A 20,945-nucleotide genomic window follows, 5' to 3' on the forward strand; every position below is an offset into this window, starting at 1 on the left:
GAAACAGTTTATAAAATCAGATTATATGAAAAATTGCCTAATGATAATAATTTATAAGCTCATTGTGGAATAATGATGTATTCAAGAGTTGTCGTTATATGATGAAAGAAAGGTAATATGAAAGATTTTCTTTGTGAAGAATGACTACAGATGAATTGCACCGAGATACAATTCTCTGATAAGGGACAATAAGAACCTCTAGAACACTTCATAATAGACTACTCAGGGTGAATTGAGGATTGCAATAAAAGCCCATAAATTTAAAAGTTTCCATATGATTTCTGATAAAAGACATGCCAAGGTGAAATAAAGAATCATTGGAATCAACTGATATCCTGCCTGTAGCCAGCAGGTCATGAAGGAAAAATTTCTAGGAAACTGTATAAGATATAATTTCTTAAGCTCAGAATTTTCAAAACCTGGGTTTCAACTACATCTGCTTAGAATTGTTTTGCTAGGGAAAAGAAAATTTTAGAAAAGAAGAAGTAAGGTTTCAATGCAATTCAAACTGCATCCATTCTCATGTCAAGACCTGGGGAAAATGTGGTAGATGGTGTCTACAGTATAAGCACATCTTGTTAATCTGTTGGATGACTTCTACAAGCTCACATTTTTTTTAACAGATGAAGAACCAGGCCACAAATGAGAAAAACATGCAACAGGGAAGCTAAGTAAAGTGTCCAAGGTCACATATGTACAAAGTAGTGAAGCCACAATTTCAACCCCAGCAGGCTGACAGCAGGTTGAGAGCTTGTGATCACCACTCTATAGTTGCTTCAATGCAGCCTATCTGTCCCAAGCCACACTACGCAGCAGCCAATAGAATGAGGTGAAGCCAGACATTCCCAGGTATAAAGTTCTTCAAGACACATCAAGCTAAAAGAAAAAGAAAGTGTGGGAGGGGAGATGGAGAAAGGAAGTTGCAAAATAATACATATGATCACAAGGATTACACAAATCCTGAAAACAAGACCATGCCTTTTCTACATGCATGTTTGTGCATGTAAACACATAGAAAATATATGCACACCAAATATCTAGAATATACACCAGAATGTAACTGCGGGTACCTTTGGGAAGGGCGGTGGGGTTGAAAGTGAAGAGGGAGAGGGGTTCAAATGGCATTTTCACTTTTTTCTCTGTGTACTTCTTTATTTTCTGATGCTTTCTATGATGATAATATATTCTTGAATTATTTAAAAATTAAATAAATAGCCTATGTGTGCATAAATATATAACACCTCCCCACACAGAAATATGACTAGACAAAATGACTACCTAAAGTCATAAAATCTTTCAAAACATTACCGATTTGGATAAAAGAGACAAATGCCATTCTATTACTTGCTAGAACTTACAAGTCGTTCAGTCAGATTATTAGTGATTTTTTTCCAAACAGACGTCCTACAAAAGGAAGGGTGTGGGAGTCCAGGAAAGCATGGACTAGAACAGACCCAAGCTTGTGTTAAGACAAGCATACCTCCACGTCCTTCTCTGCACAGTAAGGATCAATAATCACGCCCCTGCCCAGGAGGGCTTCTGGCATCTAGTCCTTAAAGGCATGGGATGGCAGCATCAGGATGATTCCTGGAGTAGTCTGGGTTGTGCTTGTGCATTTCACCAAGCTCTCTGCTCTCCCAAAGATCCTGTACACTATCTGATATAGTTTCAGAAAACCAGCCAGGTATGGTGGCTCATGCCTGTAATCCTAGCACTTTTTTTTTCTTTGAGATGGAGTTTCACTCTTGTTGCCCAAGAGTGATGGAGTGCAATGGTGTGATCTCGGCCCACTGCAACCTCCGCCTCCCGGGTTCAAGTGATTCTCCTGCCTCCGCCTCCCCAGTAGCTGGCTTACAGGCACCTGCCACCACACCTGGCTAATTTTTTGTATTTTTAGTAGAGACAGGGTTTCACCAAGTTAGCCAGGCTGATATTAAACCCCTGATCTCAGGTGATCCACCTGCCTCGGCCTCCCAAAGTGCTGGGATTACAGGCATGAGACACCTCGCCCAGCCCAATCCTAGCACTTTGAGAGTCCAAGGCAGGCAGATCACTTGAGCACAGGAGCTTGAGACCAGCTTGGGCAACAGGGCTAAACCTCATCTCTACTACAAATACAGAAAATTAGCTGGGTGTGATGGTGTGCACCTGTAGTCTCAGCTACTTGGGAGGCTGAGTTGGGAGGATCACCCAAGCACAGTGAGCCAAGATCGCGCCACTGCATTCCAGACTGAGCTATGGGAGTGAAATCCTGTCTCAAAAAAAAGAAAGAAGTCCATAAATCCGAGTTTCTTAACCTCAGCACCATTGACAGTTTGGGCTGGGTAACTCATTACTGTCGGTGCTGTCCTGTGCACCAGAGGATGCTGAGCAGTGTCCCCGTCCTCTACCCACTCAATGCCAAAAGCACCTTTCTCAGTTTTGATGACCCAAGTCTCCAGACATTCTCAAATGTCTCCTGGGGGACAAAGTCACCCGTGTTTGAGAACCATTGCCCTAAGTTATTATACTAGCTAAAGCTGATATAAGCCCATCGTCATGGCACCTTCTGAATAGAAGACCCCTATTTTATATACTCCCACAAATAAATATAAAACTGCTTCCAAGTAGAAGTATGTGGAAAATAAAAATAAAATTTAAAATATACAGTAAGACAACTATAGTTAACAATAATATAACGTATATTTCAAAATAGCTAGAAGTTTCCCATTGTTCTCACCACAAAGAAATTATACATGCATGAAGTGACAGATATGCTAATTACCCTGATTTAATCATTACACAAGGTATGCATGTATTAAAACATCATATTGTACCCATAAATGTGTACAATTATTATGTGTTAATTTTAAAAATAAAACAAAATAAAAAGAAGTATTGGTGCAGTTAGATATATCCACTGAAGTTCAATTTTAGGAGACATAAGCCATCACATCTTATTTTGTAGCAGAGAGTATTTAATTGGTGGGCTGAGTGCTTACAAAATCTTTGGAAGAGCAGATGGAGCAGACTCTAGGCTAGACTTCCAGTTACTCTCAGCAATACCATGGGCCTGTTCCTCAAGGACAACCACCAACCATGGGAACCATCAGGGAGGCAGAGAATCGAGAGGCTCTGGGAACACACCACCTTCTCTGTGATCCAAAGATCAGTAAGGAAACCATTATCATCTCAACTATTGGTCTAAACCACAGCACACCAGATAGACACACAAGGGCAAAATAATGACTGACCTTCCCTCCGTTGATCTCTTGACACTACAAAACTTGACTGCTGGAAAGGAACCACAGAACAACCCCACATCTCTAGGTCTGCTTGCCGGAAATGCACAGGAATGCAGAAAGCACAAAGTGGAAAAATCAGAAGGCAGGCTTCACTCCACCTGTGCTACAAAGGAACTTCCCAATGACATCCAGAAGCCCAGCCCCACGGGAGTCTGGAAAATGTGGTTTCCTGCTGTAAAGCCTCTTGAGGAGCACTGGGCAGGCCTGTCCACCAACGCCCCCTCAGCATGTGGCAGGGGGACTTGCGCTCACCAGGATGCCAGGGCAAGCATTTCTGAGAAAAGGGTGCTTAGATGAGATCTGATGGCTGAGGAGGAGTTATCTAGGCAGATCCTAGAAGTCTTCTAGAAAAGGCAATAATGGTAAGACACTAAAGAGACATGGCCCAGTGCAAACTGATGAGAAACACAGTGTGTATGGCAGGTGCAGGGAGGGTAGGCATGGTTTAGACAGTGCATGAAGAAGGGAACCTGGTATGGTCTGCATAGCAGTCCCTGCAGGTGCCCTGCCCAAGCCCCTCAGTGCTACCCTTGCACACCAAAGGCTGCTTCCTGTGTACTCTCGAATGCACTGACCACAAGCTCGCAGGGTGAGCCAGGAGTCCTGGCGATCCCACGCTTCTGGACGCAGCCCTCACCCAGCCACAGACAGGGATTGGGAGCACAAGGACTTCAGCTTCCTGGCCTCTTCTTTGAGAGCTCGCCACCATCTCCCAGAGTTTCCTAAAGGAACTGTCCTCCAGTTGCCAGTGTAACTGGCTTCCCTTCCCTGTTGCACTGCCCCATCCCCTGAGGATGTTTATCCAGGTGGTCACTCAAATCTTTGTCTCAGGGTCTGCTTCTGGGGAAATCCAAACTAAAATATCTTGAAACAGAAGTTGTTTTCTTAGCCCTACCTACTCAAGGGTTATAAGTCAATGTGAGGCAGATGTAGGGAAGCATCTGAGGGAGTCCAGCCATGACTGGCTTTTGTAGTCAAGACTCTGGTGCTGTCCATAGGACTCCAAGAATAATACCCAACACAGCTGACCACAGAGGTGCCTGACTTTGCAGGTCTGGCTCTGGTGAGAACTGCAGACAGACAATGCTGCATTTTTTCAGATCTACACTTGGACAAAACATTTGCTGACTTAGCAGGGGGCCTCAGACTTTGAGCAAGTCATGGGACTTCTGGAAGAGCCTTCAGAGCTTGGAAGCATCCTCAGCCCACCTCCCAACTACTGCATGCATCCAATTAACCTGCTCTGACTTGGACATTTCCAATATTCTACACAAATATTAAACATTCCTCTTTAAGTGCATAAAGAGTTCACCTACTCACAAGTGTCATCAGTAAATTCTGGTGGCTCAGTTTGGGTAACTGGCAGAGTGGCTCTGAGGAAGTGCATGGCCATTTTTATAGGGCTGCTTACAATGTAAATCCCATTCCCTCTGCAATAGGGAAAAGAACACTTGACTGAGTCTGTAAAGCAATAGCCATTTAGTCTACATGACTTCAATCTGCAGTGCTATAAAGGAAAACTCCAAACTTTCTACTCCAAAACAGCCTTCTAATAAAAACTGCACCAGTATAATAATTGGAAAGCAAGAGTTAATTCATATATGTGAGATTCTAGAAAAGGCAAAACAATAGTCCCAGAAAACGGGTCAGTGTTTACCACGTGCTGGAGTTGCAAGGATGGGTTGAATACACAGCAGCCTGGAGAGCTTTTGGAGTAATGGAAATGTCCTACGTCTTGATTGTGAGGGTGGTTACATGACTGTGTACATTTGCCAAATTAATCAAGCTATCCACCAAAAGTCTACAGATTCTATTGTATGTAAATTTTACCTCAATAAAGCTAATTGAAATACTTTTATAATTTATGAGAAACCATTCAGTAATTGTCCCAATGATATGTTTTTATCTGTTGATGTATGGTAATATATGTTACCTATTCAATAGATTATCTGTAGTTAATAATAATACTATAAATTTAAGATAAGTCATTTTTGTTAAGTGGATTCTTTATTCTCTGGAAATTTTAAAAACTACCTGATTGAAATTCTCCATCCTCTAAGAGAATCAAAGGAGACAATAAAGATCATAGTTTTGGAATCAAACAGATATGGGTTCAAATATTACCTCTGTTATTTTTCTAGCTGTATGACTTTGGGAATTTTATTTAATCTTTGGTCAACCTCAGTAGTCATAGCTGCAAGGGAATCTGGAAAGTGTCTCATTTATTCTATGCAACCATCTCTCCAGCTATAAATTTCTACAGAAGAAAAAGCAAGCAGATTTGGGTGAGGAAAGGGGGTGCAGCTAGCCATATCCATCACAGGGTGCATTTCCTTTAACACACATTGGCCTTTGGGAATAACCACACCAAAAGCAAATTCTGTTTCTTTTTTAACAAAAAAAAATACCTATCCTTCTACTCCACCACTCACACCAAACACAAGAGCCTCATTGACCCATAAGTATTGGAAAGCTTGATCCCTCTGTGCCCACACAGGGAACCTCTCTGAGGGAGGCTTTCTCCCAAGTCACCCATGTTAGAGTGGGATCTGCCTCCTATGTTAGCAGCCAGCAGCCATGGTGCCGTTCCTAGCCCAGAGACCACCATTTTGCACAATCTTTCCCTTTGTTCTATTTGATTTCTCTCCTCAACAAGATGCAACAAAGCCCATCTATGCTCAGCTCATTAGCAACCACCAATATGGTTGTCCTTGTCAACCTAAGTCCCTTGGAAATACAGTGGGCACCTGTGCCATGTCTACTTGTGAAATCAGAAAATGAGGCAAACAAGAGGGAAAGATTCTTTCAACATGAAAGAACAGCATGTTACATTTTCTATATCATCAAACCAGACAATGGCTTTAAAATCAGAACAGCACTGGGGGTGATTGCAGCCCCTTGCTATTTTATGGGGCTCCCCTGGGAAGATGGAAGGACAGACAGTAGTAACATAAGAGGCAAAGCATTAAATATGAGGATCTCACATCCTTTCGGTGCCAGCAATAGCCACGTTTGCTCACGGCTAACCAGTCAGGGAAGGAGGATGATTTATTATAAGCTGTTGCAGAATATATTACGCAGGGTAGAGGCATGGAAAGGTCTTTGATATGTATCTGAAAGAGCTTCAAACCCATAAAAGAGATAAATTTTGTATGAAGAGTGTCACTGAGAGGCCGGGAAGAATCTCCAACACATCTTCATATCACAGGGAATAATGAAGGGCTGCTCTAAGCACACAATCCGGGCATTAATTTCACTTAAAGAGGCCGTCATTAGCATATCGATGCACACAACTTCACACTATAAGCCGTCTGTGCAATCGGGAAACACAGCTGAAGACTTCATGGTCAAGGCCTTGATCCATGGTCAAGGCCCGGAATGTGTGTTTTATCAATTGTTTCGCCTTGAAATGCTGACCTGATCTCTGGTTCCTTTCTTCTAATCCTCCAAAACCACAATTTAAGAGCAGTAAACTGTCTTCCTTTTCTTTTCCCTTAACTCCCAGCTCCTGTGTAATTCCCAGCTTCTGATCAAAGCCTCCTGGAATACAAGCTCCCCTGGCCCGTGGGCCTGTTCAGGGGCCTGTTCTCTGAGGGGGCTGCCAGCATGACCCTGGCTCCCCACGGCCTGTCTCCTTCAACCCGGCCTCTCCCGTCTGTCCAGGCTTTAGAGAAAGCAGGTAAGAGCTCTCCTGAAGCGGCTCACAGCACCCTGGCACACAACCAGTTACTAGGCAGACAACATAATATTTGTTGAGGACACCTCTTGTTCTTGAATTATGGTTTCCTGCTCCAAGCTGCTGCTGCTGTTTGAATTGGGCTGCACCTAATTATGGTTTTATTTGCTTTAATAAAGAGATATCCAAGTGTGCAGAGAGTTGCACACAAAACAATAATAACAATAATAATAGTAAAGTGTCTCTCTAAACATCTGCAATTAAGGCATTTGTTGTTAATTGCATTAATTAACCTCCCCCATGAAGCAGCTGGTGAGGTTTCCACAACAAGGAAAAGAGAAAGCCAATTCCCAGAAGTATTGGGTTGGCAGTTTCTCGAGAGCCCATCCCCTGGGTTACCGGCTCCCTGTGCTTTCAGATGGAGGTGCATTCCCACTAAGCTGCCCATCACCCTGGGACGAGGGACCAAAGCGCCCTTCAGCTGGAGCATTATGGCCAAGCTCTTGCAGGCCACTGAAGCCTGATGGGATGGCCGGAGCTTACAGAGAGCCAGTCCTACTGAAACACCAATCATCGCAACATGAATAATAACAAGAGTGACACTGATTCAGCCCAGTTCTCAAGTCTCCAAAGCAGGAGGACCCAATACAGCAGCCCCTTCCACTATGGTCTAAGGGGTGGCCTCCTGCCCTTTGCAAGACAGGACAGGAAAATTTGGTGGAATCCTGATCCTAAACGTGATTGCCCCTTCCGCAGTGGATTAATGTGATTTTACCATTTTGCAGAGACACACAAATATTATCCCATTCTCACAAGTCCTGGAGACCCCAGGGGCATGTGACTGCCCCATTCTGCAAACAAGAATAACAGCATGACCAGGAGGCATTCACCCTTAATAGCCACATGATTTTCAGGCTCCAGGCTCCAGGTCTCCTGACCCTGCTCTGTAAGCCACAGAGGATATGACCACTGTCCAAATTTTTTTAAAACCTGAGGTGACATGAGTGAGCCTTTGTTTCCTGCCCAAGGAACTAGATGTCCCAGATTTATCAAAATATTTTTAAAAATCTGAACCACAGCTATTACACTAATTCTCCAATTTTGGTACCTTGGCTAACATTAATTGCCTTCCATTAAAAAATTAGGAAAATGTAAAGAATGAAATTTCATGTATTCAGTCAGCAAACAGTTGTGTGTCTAATATGTGTCAGGCATTTCACTAGGTGTTGAAGATCAAACAAAGGCAAAGGAAAAAACTACAGTCATGAAGCTTCCATGAGGAAGAGGACATTAACCAAACATGCTCACAGTGAAATGTAAACGTGTGGCCATGCTAAGTATCTGAAAGGAGAGGCATGTGGCGTCATGGGACACATAACATGAGGGAGGCATTTGCAGGGCAAGTTGTGCATATGGGGAGGCCTGGGCAGGCAAGGAGAGGGGCAAGGGCTTCCTGAAGAGGGAAGAGCATAGGCAGAGGTCAGCAGTGGGAGGAACCAAGGCATGATGGGCTGGTGAGGTTGGAGAGCAGAGAGTGGTGGGGTAGGGGGGTAGGGAGAGGGGCGTGAAGAGGTGGGCACGGGCCTGACCCAGAAGATCCTTGCAATCCCTGCAGAGACAGAAGACACTGGAAATCCTCTGGGGGGTGTAGGCAGGGGAGCACCAGGACCAGGCTAGTGTTTTGAGAACAGAAGTCTGGCTACCGGGTGGAGAATGCATGCTGGGAGGGTGTCAAGAGGGTGGGAGGCCCAGCTGGATATGAACCCTGACTATGGCAGTGGAGAGAAGCAGAAGGCGACATCAAGACATAATTGTAAGAAGCAAAATCAATACAATTTGGCAGTGGAGGAGGGACCAGCAATCCCCCCTGGGTTAATGGTAACACCACTCCTTGTGCTGGGGGAATCCTAGAGGAGGATGCTGTGGTTTGAACATGGTTTGTTTCCACCAAATCTGCTGAAGTCTGATTCCAGTGTGTCAATGCTGGGAAGTGGGGACTAGAGGGAGGTGTTTGGGCCATCGGGTAGATTTCCCATGAACAGAATAATGCCCTCCCATGGGAGTGAGTGAGTTCTCACTATTAGTTCCAGCAAGAGCTGCTTGTTAAAAAAAGCCTGGCACCTCCCGACTCTCTCTTGCTTCCTCTCTCACCAGTGATCTCCGCAAGCCGGGGTTCCCCTTTCACCATGAGTGGAAGCAGCCTGAGGCCCTCACCAGATGCAGAGGCCCAATCATGAACTTTCCAACCATCAGAATCGTGAGCCAAATAAACCTTATTTTCTTTATAAATTATCCAGTCCCAGATATTCCATTCTAGCAACACAAAATGGACTAAGACAGAGAACAAGTGTGAAGAGGAAAGATTGAGTCAGGTTTTGGACACGAACATGTTAGGTGCTTCTGGACCATCCAAGAAGGGGCACTGAGCTGGAATACAGGCCTAGAGCTCCAGGAGAGATGCCAGGCAGCATGCAAATGTGAGGGTCATGTGTGTGGGGGCAGAAATTGAAACCACAGAAGAGGATGAGATCATGTTGGTGAAAATATGGAGTCAGAAAAAAAGTACGGAATTGCTGAGCCCTAATCAATTCCAATACTTAATTTCAGAGGAGAAAATGGTGAAGGAGACTTCAAATGAGAGAAAGAAAGTGGCCAGAGGGCTGGGAGGGGGAAAGCCCAGGGAACGTGACACCCTGCAAGTCAGGCAAGGGACTGTGTCCAGAGGAAAGGAGCTTGAGGTGCCACCGAGGGCTAAGGAGAGTGATGACTAGAAAATATCCCTGGATTTGGTGACACAGAAGGAATTGGTAACCTCAGTGAAGATGGCAGGATGGGTAGGGAAGGGGCCAGATGGGTGCAGGGAGAGGCTGAAGAGAAGAAACGGGTACAGTGCTGTCGAAAAGTCTGATTGGAAATGAGGAGGAGCAATTCGGGGCATTAGCTGAATGGGCCTGAGGTGAGGGCAGATTTGGCTTGATTTTTTAATAGAAGAGATTAGCAGATGTATTAAAAGCTAATGGGGAAAACTTGCCCAATGCTACATGTGAGAATTATGCATTTCACTGTAAATTTTTACTTAACAGAAAAAGAAACAAAAATGAATCTTGAAATCTGGTCAGTGGTATGCAGGCTGAAGTGTGTAGGAAGCGAGTGTATAATGTCTGCAACCTGCTTTGAAATGTATTTTTTTAAAGTCTTGGTGGGCGGTTAGAAGAATGGACAGAAGACCAGATGTGTGATCCGGCACATATAGCAAATGCCAGTTGTTGCATCTGGGTGGTAAGTGTGTGATTTTCTCTACAATTCTTTCAACTTTTGCAACATTGGTGAAAAAGAAAATAAGAAGAGTCCAGTTGACAGGAAAAGGCTGTTCAAAAGCAAAAAGAAAATAGATGTGGTAAGTTTCCCAAGGAGCTGGGAGGAGATGGGGTTGATGAAGACATCTGGCTGAGATAGGAAGGTGAGGAGCTTCACAGAAACTAGAGAAAAAGGAAAATGACAGCAACTCTCCCTACTCAGCCATGATTAATCAAGCAGTAATCCACAATGGTCCTCCCCTGGCATCACTGAGGGGCTTTTTTTTTTTTTTACATAGATAATGAATTTGCAACAATCTCCATGATTTAAGGTAAACCCTACGAGGTGATTCCAAACACACTACTAACCAGGCTAGAATTCTTTGAACTTCCCGTCAGATGCTCTATCAGCCTAACGACTCCCACCAGCCATGTCTTAAGAAAAGATAAGTGAAATGAGTTCCTGCTACATCCAAGCCACTGCAAGTTCTATCGTCTCTTCATCCTCAACAAGCACAAGCTTTGGGATCCACAGACTTGAGCTCAAGAATCCCAGCTGGATCCTTCACTAGCTCAGGGATCTCAGTCTCCCCCCCTGTAAAATGGGGGCAAGAACCACTCCTGCCTCTCCCAATCACTGAAAGAGTTACATGAACGAGGTGCTGCACATAAAACCTGTAGGCCCACACTGGGTCCATAGTAACCAGAAAACACAGATTGTTATTTTCCAAAAATACAAAGCTTAAGTGCAATTCATGCACAAGGATGCACTGTTGTCACTCAGAAGACACTTTATAATGTCGAGAGAGCGGCGGTGCTCATCTTCTGAAATCTCTTTTGCTCTCTACTCACATCTCAAGCTGCATGAAAAGTGTCCTTTCTGGTGTCCCTGGTGCCTTAGGTCATGTTGCTCGTCCACATAAAAGCCCATTCGAGAATCATTATCACCCAAGCGGCTTCCAGATTGGCAGCTCATCACTTCTGAAGGGTCCCAAGGCAGCCACAGAGAAGTGCCCCAATGCCTTGTTTGCTTCCTTGGGCCAAAGGTCCACCTGTGGTAATTAGCAAGATTGGTCCTGGACCAGACTCAGTTGGTGTAGCCACAAGACCAAATGATGCCCTTCAACATGCTGCATGGAAAAAGTGTCTCTCTGATTATCTGCTCCCAGATCTGAAAAGCTACCTTCTGTGAGCTCAGTGGAAAACTCCAATTCATTAACCGATTTCAACAGAAAAAGACAATCTCAAAAGGCTTGTTGACAACTACTGTAGCCATGGTGTAACCTTGTCCTTATCTTTCATTATTCTGCTTTTATTAGGAAAAGAAAAAAAGGCATTTGTTTTCATGGACATAACCTCACAGAAAGCTTTCATACACAAGATGCACAAGATGAAAAAAATACACTTATTGGCGGAACGCTCGATATACTTGAAAGTGCTAGGAACATCTCCATTCTCTCTATAGAAGTCACATTTCCTTTAGGATTGTGTAGCCTCAGATATAAAAATGTTGTTAATTCAGTTCATGTGAACCCTTATAATATCCCACTGAAGGCAGACTTTGTAACCGACTGCAGTTCAACCCTGCTCTCAATATAGACAAGACTTGCCCACAGTACCAGAACTTTCTTCAAACAGAAATATGTGGCGGACAATGTTAATGGGTCCAAGCAACAACACATGGAATGGACAGGCAGTGGGCAAGGGGGTCACCTGCCCCTGCCGTCAGCCCCTCACCTGTATCCCAGCTGACCAGGCACCTAGGAACATAGCAGCTCATGTTTATTATGCCTGTTTCATTTGGCTTGCACAATGGTTAGGGATTTTTGAATTTATAGTTAGCTGCTTATATTTTTAAATCCTGACATTTCTGATTTAAAGAAAAAAAAAACCTGGATTTCCAGCTTTCTCACGAAATATCAGGAACTCTGACAAAACGGAGTCCCAGAGGTAGCACTAAGGGAAGACATAGGAAGCCCTAGACCCCCAGTGCCCTTCAGCGCCCCAAATTCACCCTCCAAATAAACAAAAGACCTCAGTCTGCAACCCCCTCTTCCAGAGACATCCCTGGCCACACTCACACAGATGCCACCATGGGCCCCTTCCAAGAAAAAATGATGGGGCCCCAACCCCTGCCAAGCTTGAAGGAGGAGAGGAGCTGCAGCCTCCTTTGGACAAGGCCAGTGACCTCTGTTCCACCTGAGTTACCACCAGACGCTGGCACTGCCCACCTGACCCCTGGGAGGAATCACTTTTGAGACCTGGACCACGATGAATGAACGAACTGGAAAAGGACATTGTTTTTAAATGGCAATTAACTCAAGATGCAAACAACCCTTATTATTTGTGGACTCCAAATTTTACCAGCTACTCGATAAAACTTATTTGTTGTCCCAAAATCAATATTCCCAGCAATTTCCTGGTCACTCAAAGACACTGGCAGAGTAGGGAGAAATTTGAGTCATCTAGTGCTACGGATGAACAAGATGACATCCTACCTTCTGGTTCCAGTTCTCATACTGCAAACAAGCAACCTTTTTGTGGTCTATTTAGTGCCATGATTTTCACATTTTTGTGGGGTTTCTTTGGTGATTTCACATTTATAGTGGCCCCAGGCATCGTGCTGCAGTGCTGGCTAGAGTTCCCAGGCACGAGAGGCTGTGAGGTGCCTTACAGAGGAAATCCATGTGCTAGAAAAGCTTCCTTCAAGCCTGAGTCACACCTTTGCTGGTCCTGAGTTCAGTGCTAATGGATTTACACTATACCTCAAACAAGGCATCTGTCAACAGAAACATACATAGAATGAGGTTACGTACGGATCAGTTGACAAAACATGACCAGAGGCCAGCAGGAATCTAACTCTACGCTTCTCCTAGGAGCAACGATTAAGCGTCTACTAGTTCAGTGTTCGTGGCAGCTTTATAGAACACAACTACCATGAGTGATGAGGCTTTAAGTCATTTCTGCCACAGGGGGCCACCAAGAAAGGGTTTACGACAGAAGTGATTTCTCTATGTGGTTTCAGGGGTGCCAAGTTGCAGGGAGGATTCAATGAAAGGGTTAAGAGGAATGAACTGTTTCTTCTGACTCTGGGTGCAGAAGGGAGCAGAAGTACTCCCTGGTCCCAGCCTTGGGGTCAACTTTGAGGCTGCCCTGCCCTTTGACTAAGGCCTCCTTTTCCCCTTCCTACCTACGCCAGGCCCTGTTTTGCTGTGTCTGGAACCCCGTGCAGAGCCCACCTCCCCGTGACTGGTGTTCCCTCCTTCCATGGGTGGAGTCTGAAGAACCAGGTCTTTGCACCTACAGGAAGCCCCCAGATCAGAGCTGCCAAGGAAGTTCTGTGTCTGCAGAAGGGAGAGGTGCAGGAGTGAATAGATTGTTTTTTATGTCTTCAGGCTTTTTCAGCTTTCTCTTTTTAAAAGACACTAACTCTGCATATAAAATGCATTATCTCTGTATACCTGCTAGCAAGCAGCCTTCCTTAAACAAATCAACCTATCCAGGGCTAGAGTATACCGCTGCCCAGGCTGGGCACTGCACAACCCCAGGGAGGAATAATGCCATTCACATCAGAGTCTATGTGCAGCACAGAGTCCTGACACAGTGGGATATACTGTGAAGCCACATCTTCCATTGCATAGTGTTCTCCTTTGGGAACGTGAATCTAAGTATCTGCCTTCCCCACCCAAGTCAATGGGAAATGGTTTCATTGGCCACCAGATTTCACAGATAATAAAATGGGAGTGTTTTCCCTTTCCTCCAGAAAGACTTTTTATCATCAAGTCACCATCTTACTCCAGCGTTTCTGGAACTCACTACTGTTTTTGTTGGTTTCCAAGCAGCAGCTGGAGACCTCCCTGGACCAACCAGTGCTGGATGCAAACCCAACTCAGGTTAGAACTTAACTCCAGCAAGCACAGCGCTGCCTCCTACAAGCCCCCACATAGCATTTGCCTCCAAAACTAGTTAGGCAGGATCCCATAGGCCTCCCTGTAACAATCTCTCCATGGGAAGGAAGCAAGGAAGGAAGGAAGGAAGGAAGGAAGGAAGGAAGGAAGGAAGGAAGGAAGGGAGGGAGGGAGGGAGGGAGGGAGGGAGGGAGGGAGGGAGGGAGGGATCTGCCCCAAAGCTGTTCTTGACCATTTTTTGAGTGACTTCACATTATTTTAAGCTTTATGCAGAAAGTGCAATTGTATTAATATTTCTATCTTGCTATTTCATATTCACTGCAATTCAATGTGTAAAAGTTGCCACAGTGACACTAAGTGGTAAAGAGTTAGTGGTCTTCCCACCCACTAAGTGCATGGAACCAGAACAGAACAGGGTCCTGAGCCCCAGTGCCCAGGGCCAAGTTTCCATTCTCCTACGGACTTCTCTTCTCCTGTTTTTCTCATCATTAAAGGAGAGAGTGACCATGCCTACTTCAGAGGAAGGTTATAAAGATTAAATGACATCATTCAACCTGTCTCAAGGGGCCATTGGGGAAAGTTTTCTATCTATAATAATTGTGTTTCAGTAACCTCACAAGCTAAGAAAACCATCAATGTGGACAGATGAATCCTGAATTCATAAACAGCACCTTCCAGGCAGCAAGAAGGCAGATGAAAGCTAGCTTCCCTCCAGAGACTCTTTGCTCATCCCACCTCTCTAAGTAAATGCTTGGGCCAAGTGCAGTGGCTCAGGCCTATAACCCTAACACTTTGGGATACCAAAGCAGGAGGATCTCCTGAGGCTAGGAGTTTGGGGCCAGCCTGGGCAACATAGTGAAGTCCCTGTCTTTACAAAATATTTTTAAATTAACTAGGCAACTTAGGAGGCTGAGGCAGGAGGACTGCTTGAGCCCAGGCATTCGAGGCTGCAGTAAGCTATGATGGCACCACTGCACTCCAGCCTGGAAAACGCCTGAGCTATCTAGGTTATTAACCACCAACCAAAGGCTGAAATCCAATAGGTCTTTAGTTCTATTTCTTTATCTCCCTCCAGAATGTGATGGAGCTTTTTCCCTGGGGCGCTGGAAGAAGCTAGGGCAGAGAGATAATAGCAGTTGAAGGTGGAGATGCTGAAAAGCTTGTTTGGCATGGATGGAAATTTGGCCTCAGGCAGTGGGAATCAGGCCCCTATTCTGTTCTGGTTCCATGCACTTAGTGGATGGGAAGACCATCAACTCTTTACCACTTAACGTCCCCGTGGTAACTTTTACATATTAAATTTCAGTGAATATGAAATAGCAGGATACGAATATTAATAAAATTGTACTTTCTTCATGAAACTTAAAATAATATTAAATCACTCCAAAAATTGTCAAGAACAGCTTTGGGCAGATTGCATTTTCTCTTTCTTCCCTTTCTTCTGTTAATTTTGCATGTTAATTTTCTTCTTAACTGTTTAAAATGTGCTGCTATTTGATGACACAATTTTCAAGAGAAATGAGAGGCTGGGAAATGTTTCCTGGTGTGGCCACCACCTAGGAAGACAGTTGGTGCCACAAGAGCGTGTGTAGGGGAAGTTCATGGGCCCAAGGGTTGACCTGCTGGAGCACGCAGCCATGCACCCATGCCGGACTCAAGGAGGGCATCACACATGGAGGGGGCAACACAGACCAGGATGTAAAGCTGGGAAAGTGCAGGGTGTGTCTGGGGGCGTCCAGCTCAAGTGGCTGTTTGAGAATTGCTTGTGCTATCGGACAGAGAGGTCACGCACATGGGACGCGAGAGGATCGCGGGTCATAGACTTGGAGCCAGAGCACCAGAGCCCACGGAGAGAGGAGCACAACACCCAGGCCCCTTACCACGTTCATTCAAGCGAGGTGAAGTCCCTCTGGAATGGCTCATGCACCCGGCTTGTGGACAGGAGTGGGATGGCGTGGCTGAGATGGAGATAGGAGGGAAGCAAGGGGAATGGGAAGATGGCAGCCTTGAAGGCCACTCCCAAAGAAAGCAGAGCAGGATGAGAAAACCCCAAATCCACATAATGCCCTAAAGTGCACTGGGGTCAGCTAAGGCTATGCAGACTGAGGAAGAGGCTCCGAGTCAGTAAGACCAGCACCCAAGATTCCTCTAAAGAAAGGCACTAAAACTCCATGGCCCCTCATCAGTGTTTGAAGAGATATTTGGCTGCACTCATACTTTAACATGTCCCGTAACGTGCCCTGAGATACCATTTTTCACTTATCCAGTTGGCAAATCACATAACACTCAGTGACTCCGGTGCTGGTAGAGGTGAAGCAGATCACACCAGGGTACAAACTGGCAAGGCTTCCACAGACGGCAACTTGCAGTTCTTTTTAAAAAACCCTCTGAGACAGGAATTCCACTATCAGGACTGTATCCTACATGTGTCCCCACATATGCACATAATGACAGTTGTACAAGGCTACTCATTGTGGCACTGTTGTCATAGCAAAGATTGGAACCAACCAAGATGTCCTTCAGGTGGGGACTGGTTAAATAAATAACAGCTAATCCACATAATGGAATGCCAGGCAAAGGGAATGAAGAAATCTGTTTCTTCATAATGACATAATCTCCCATTATTTAATGAGAAAAAGGACAGGCTATGTATGTCAGGTACAATTATTGGTGGTTTTTGAAGGAAAAATGAGAAAGAGAAAGAAACTTTTTTTTTTTTTGCTTATGCATGGACTATCTGTGGAAGTATACAGAGGACGCTGATTACTTTGGTTGGCTCTGCGGGGAGAACGGTGCAGCTGGAAGATAGAAGAATGAGGAAGATGAGATCCAACACCTTTCTGTTATTGAATTTTGAACCAGGTAAAAGTTTTATCTATTTTCTAAATAAATATAAAAACAAAACCCCAGGCCCTGAATACAGCTTTAGGTGAAAACAATGATCCCAATTCCTACCCCTCACCCATACCCAGCCTCCTATCTCCCTCTCAGCCACACCATCCCACACTTCCCACCCCTCACCCATACCCAGCCTCCTATCTCCCTCTCAGCCACGCCATCCCACATTTCCCACCCCTCACCCATACCCAGCCTCCTATCTCCCTCTCAGCCATGCCATCCCACTCCTGTCCAGCCTTTTCTTTCCATCCCAATTTTATAAAACTTCCCTTCACCTCACTCCTTTGGCGGCATGATTTCTAACACTTCACAGTTTTACAAGCTTTTGCATTTCAGATTTGAGTCTCTGACTTAAATCAAAAGCTGGAAGTGTTTCTTACAGAAAAACTCACATATATGTACAAAGTATTCTTGTAATGGGAGATAAATGAAAGCCATCTAAATGTCCATCTGTAGGGGAGAAAAATCAGACAAATCAGGTTATTTCCACACTGCACAACAGCATGCAGCAGTAAAACAGTCAGACCACTTTGTGTTTTAAAACCTCAGGCTGGGTGTGTGGCTCACACCTGTAATTCCAGCACTTTGGGAGGCCAAGACGGGAGGATTGCTTGAACCCAGTAGTTCAAGACTAGCCTGAGCATCGCAGGGAGATTCTGTCTCTACAAAAAATTAGCCAGGCATGGCAACTTGCACCTGTAGTCCTAGCTACTTCGGAGGCTCAGGTGGGAGGATCCCTTGAGCCCTGGAGTTCGGGGCTGTAGTGAACTGTGCCATTGCACCCCAGCCTGGGCAACAGAGCAAGACCCTGTCTCAAAAATAAATAAATAAAAATAAAAATAAACCTTATACAATATATTTTCAGACTTTATATAGTACATAAAAATATATTATCAATATGAGCATAAACTTTATATTAACATCGTATAAAGTATATAATTAAATGTATATTTTTATATATTTATATAAGTTTTTAAATATTTTTACATTTGTAAATATAAAATATATGCACATATATGTCATACAAGATATATTTTATGCTTATGTATAAGTCATAGGCTTCACATGTGCACATATATATTTCTACGTGTCTACATCTCTGCGTAACATATAGAAACGAATATATAATATACATATATATCATTTGTAAATGCATAGGAAAGGAATGGAAATGTTCTCTAGGAGTGTAGTAAGATCGGGATGATAAAAGGAAATGCAGGAAAGCTTGAGATTGTTACTGTATGAACCTGCATGGGCTTGTGTGATGTTTTTAAACAATAAAAATTAAATTAACCGTCTTTTGGTGCCTGGCATGACAAATGTCTGCCACTAGAGGGCACTAGAGATCGCTAAATATTTCCCATGATTATCTTTGAGGGAGGGGGCGCGGGTGCAGGGGATTTGAGGGAAGCTCCTTTACCTCTTTATAAGGGTCCCTTTGCACGCTGGGGGACTGGGCCCTGAACCTGAACTTTCAGTGAGGGTAAAGCTTGCCTGGAAGCCCGGAGCCCTTCTCTCTCCGCTGCCTTGAATGGGCCCCTGAGGCCATTTGGGGTGGGAGTCCTTTATCCAGCCCACTCCATTTTGCCCACCAGTTTCGTCCACCAGCCCTGGTCTGCGGGACGCTGCTCCGGTGTGGAAGGTGGAACTGGCATCGAGTGCATTTCAGTGAGCTCACCTTCACTCCTTATTCCACATGAATGTTCAACGGGGAGCCCTGAGACATTCGAGGGGGCCGTTTGTGACTGCTCAATTATAGTGGAGACATCTTCGCATTTGGGGGAGGAAGAGGGAAGCTAGAATTTCTGAAATGCTCAAAATTCAGCCTGAAATGCATGTCGGTGAACAACCACTTGCTAATTAGCTACCCTAGACCCTAACTCTCTGACACGTAATCATAGAGCATTATCGCCTGGTTTAGTATGAGCGGAATATACAGGAACCCAGAGTCAGTCAACGTGTAATGTTGTGCCCAGAAATTTACTGAGCATTTTTCACCAGTATGGAAAACCACGGCACCATGACGCCAAGCCGGTAGTGTCTGAGTCACTGGTCCTGTGCTCCAGGCTTGGCCTGGCTCTGGGGCTGTTCGGATCACATTCTTACAAGACAAACACCAGGATACTTTATTACATCTTTTAGAGAACTTGTGCCCAAGCATTTACCTATCGAATATATATGTGTGTGTGTGTGTGTGCACGCATGTGTGTGTGTGTTTACCAAAAGTTACCTTTTTCAACTTCTCTTTTGTTTCTCCTTTATATTACAGAAAGAACTTTTTTTAATGATGCATGTAAGTAGTTTATACAATCTGTGAATTTCATTTCAAGATAGGACAGGAAGCGTTACAAAATATTCGTGGTCTCCAAAGTGATTCTGACACCTCATGACGACTAAGACCTTTGGTTGCCGTTGCCTCAAATAATTTCCTCCTAGAGCAGCAGTTCTTCAACTCAGCTACACATTGAACTATGTGGGAAGCTATTAAAAATACAGATGCCTGAACCCCACGGCCTTCATTATCTTGTGAGCATCTGGGCCAAGTTCAGTGCTGGTGCTCTTGTTCGGATGGATGTAGCTGGTGGTGCAGAGATCCATGAGCTTGCTTTTACGGGACTTTCTGCTGTTGTTGATCTGGGATGCAGTCAGAATACTAGGGCTTTTTTAAAGTTCCCCAGTTGACTCTAATGCAGCCAAATTTGAGAACCATTCTCTGCTCAATACCTTCAAAAATGGAAAACTAGCAACCTCTCACTCAGTGCCTCCCCAGGTATGACATGCAGACCAGCAGCATCAGCATACCTGGGAGCTTGTTAGAAATTCAGAATTTAGGATCTATCTCAGACCAGCTAAATCCAGATCTTGGGAAGTAGGGCCCAGGTACCTGTATTCCACTCCACGCCTCCACAACATTGGCCTGCTTTTAATTTAGCTTTAAATTACAATTTTAAAATGGAATTAACCAGAAGGCAAGGGTATACGGAAAATATTTTTTTAACACTTCTCACGTAAACTCAAGTCTTTTATTCCTTTTTCAGGGGTAAAACAGGCTTTTCCATTTACAAGCTTATTCATGAGTTGCAAAAATTCCCTCCCTTCCTCCATGCTTTTGTAATCCTTACATTCCGCCATTTAGTCTTGGAGGCCACAATCAAACAGAAATCATGAGGGCCCTTTCCTCTTGCATCTGTAGTGGCGACCTTTGCAGCAGACAGTAACTGCTCCGGATCTGTCAAATAAATGCAAGTACCTGTATTTCTAAATCGCCTCCCAGTAATACATTCTCATACTAGAGTTTTTACTTTGCATGCCCTAATCCTTACACGAGCACGAATTCCTCTAAATCCCAGCCTGAATTTGTTTAACTTACCAGAGAAGGCTTGCCCATTGAAGATTGGTTCTTCAGCCACTGCTTTTCATTCTCATACCAAACAAGCGCATTTTTAAGAACTCGCGAGAGTCTTGCCACTCTTCAACAGAGAAAGTCATCTCCAAATTAATCCACAGTCAGAAGCACCTCATGCTGCTTTTATATATCATTAAAGTCCTGTAAAAGCAAGCTCACGGATCTCTGCACCACCAGCTAAACCTATCTGAACGAGAGCACCAGCCTTGAACTTGGCCCAGATGCTTACAAGATGATAAAGGGCACCCCTCCTCCAGCCTGTTCTTGTCCACTCTCCCAGGGAGGCTTAGTCCTTTGGCACAAAAGCAGTGGTGGCCATTCATTCCTTGCCCTAGTGAAGCCAACTTCCTCCACATTCATTCTGCCCATCAGCATCTGATGCCCCCACAATGGCAAACACTGCAGGGGGCCAAAGTCTGACTCCACAAGGAGGCAGAATGCCAGGTCTTCTGCAGTGGTGCCCTCGAATGGCCATCT

The 20,945-nt window shown here is 44.6% G+C and overlaps 1 long non-coding RNA gene across 2 annotated transcripts in view; it reads right to left on the reverse strand.

Annotated features, from left to right (window-relative positions):
• Nucleotides 1-20,681, reverse strand: part of LOC129474469 (uncharacterized) — a 49,644-nt gene extending 28,963 nt beyond the window's left edge. The window contains exons 1-2 of one of the 2 annotated variants that reach the window (XR_008654546.2): nucleotides 20,433-20,681; nucleotides 17,455-17,512 (exon numbers count right to left, since the gene is read on the reverse strand). This is a non-coding gene — a long non-coding RNA (uncharacterized lncRNA). The remainder of the gene's footprint in view (nucleotides 1-17,454; nucleotides 17,513-20,432) is intronic. The other variant, XR_008654547.2, reaches the window with a different exon arrangement.
• Between the last annotated feature and the right edge of the window lie 264 nt (nucleotides 20,682-20,945).

Source organism: Symphalangus syndactylus, chromosome 24, assembly GCF_028878055.3.
Source record: "Symphalangus syndactylus isolate Jambi chromosome 24, NHGRI_mSymSyn1-v2.1_pri, whole genome shotgun sequence".
NCBI classification, from domain to species: domain Eukaryota; kingdom Metazoa; phylum Chordata; class Mammalia; order Primates; family Hylobatidae; genus Symphalangus; species Symphalangus syndactylus.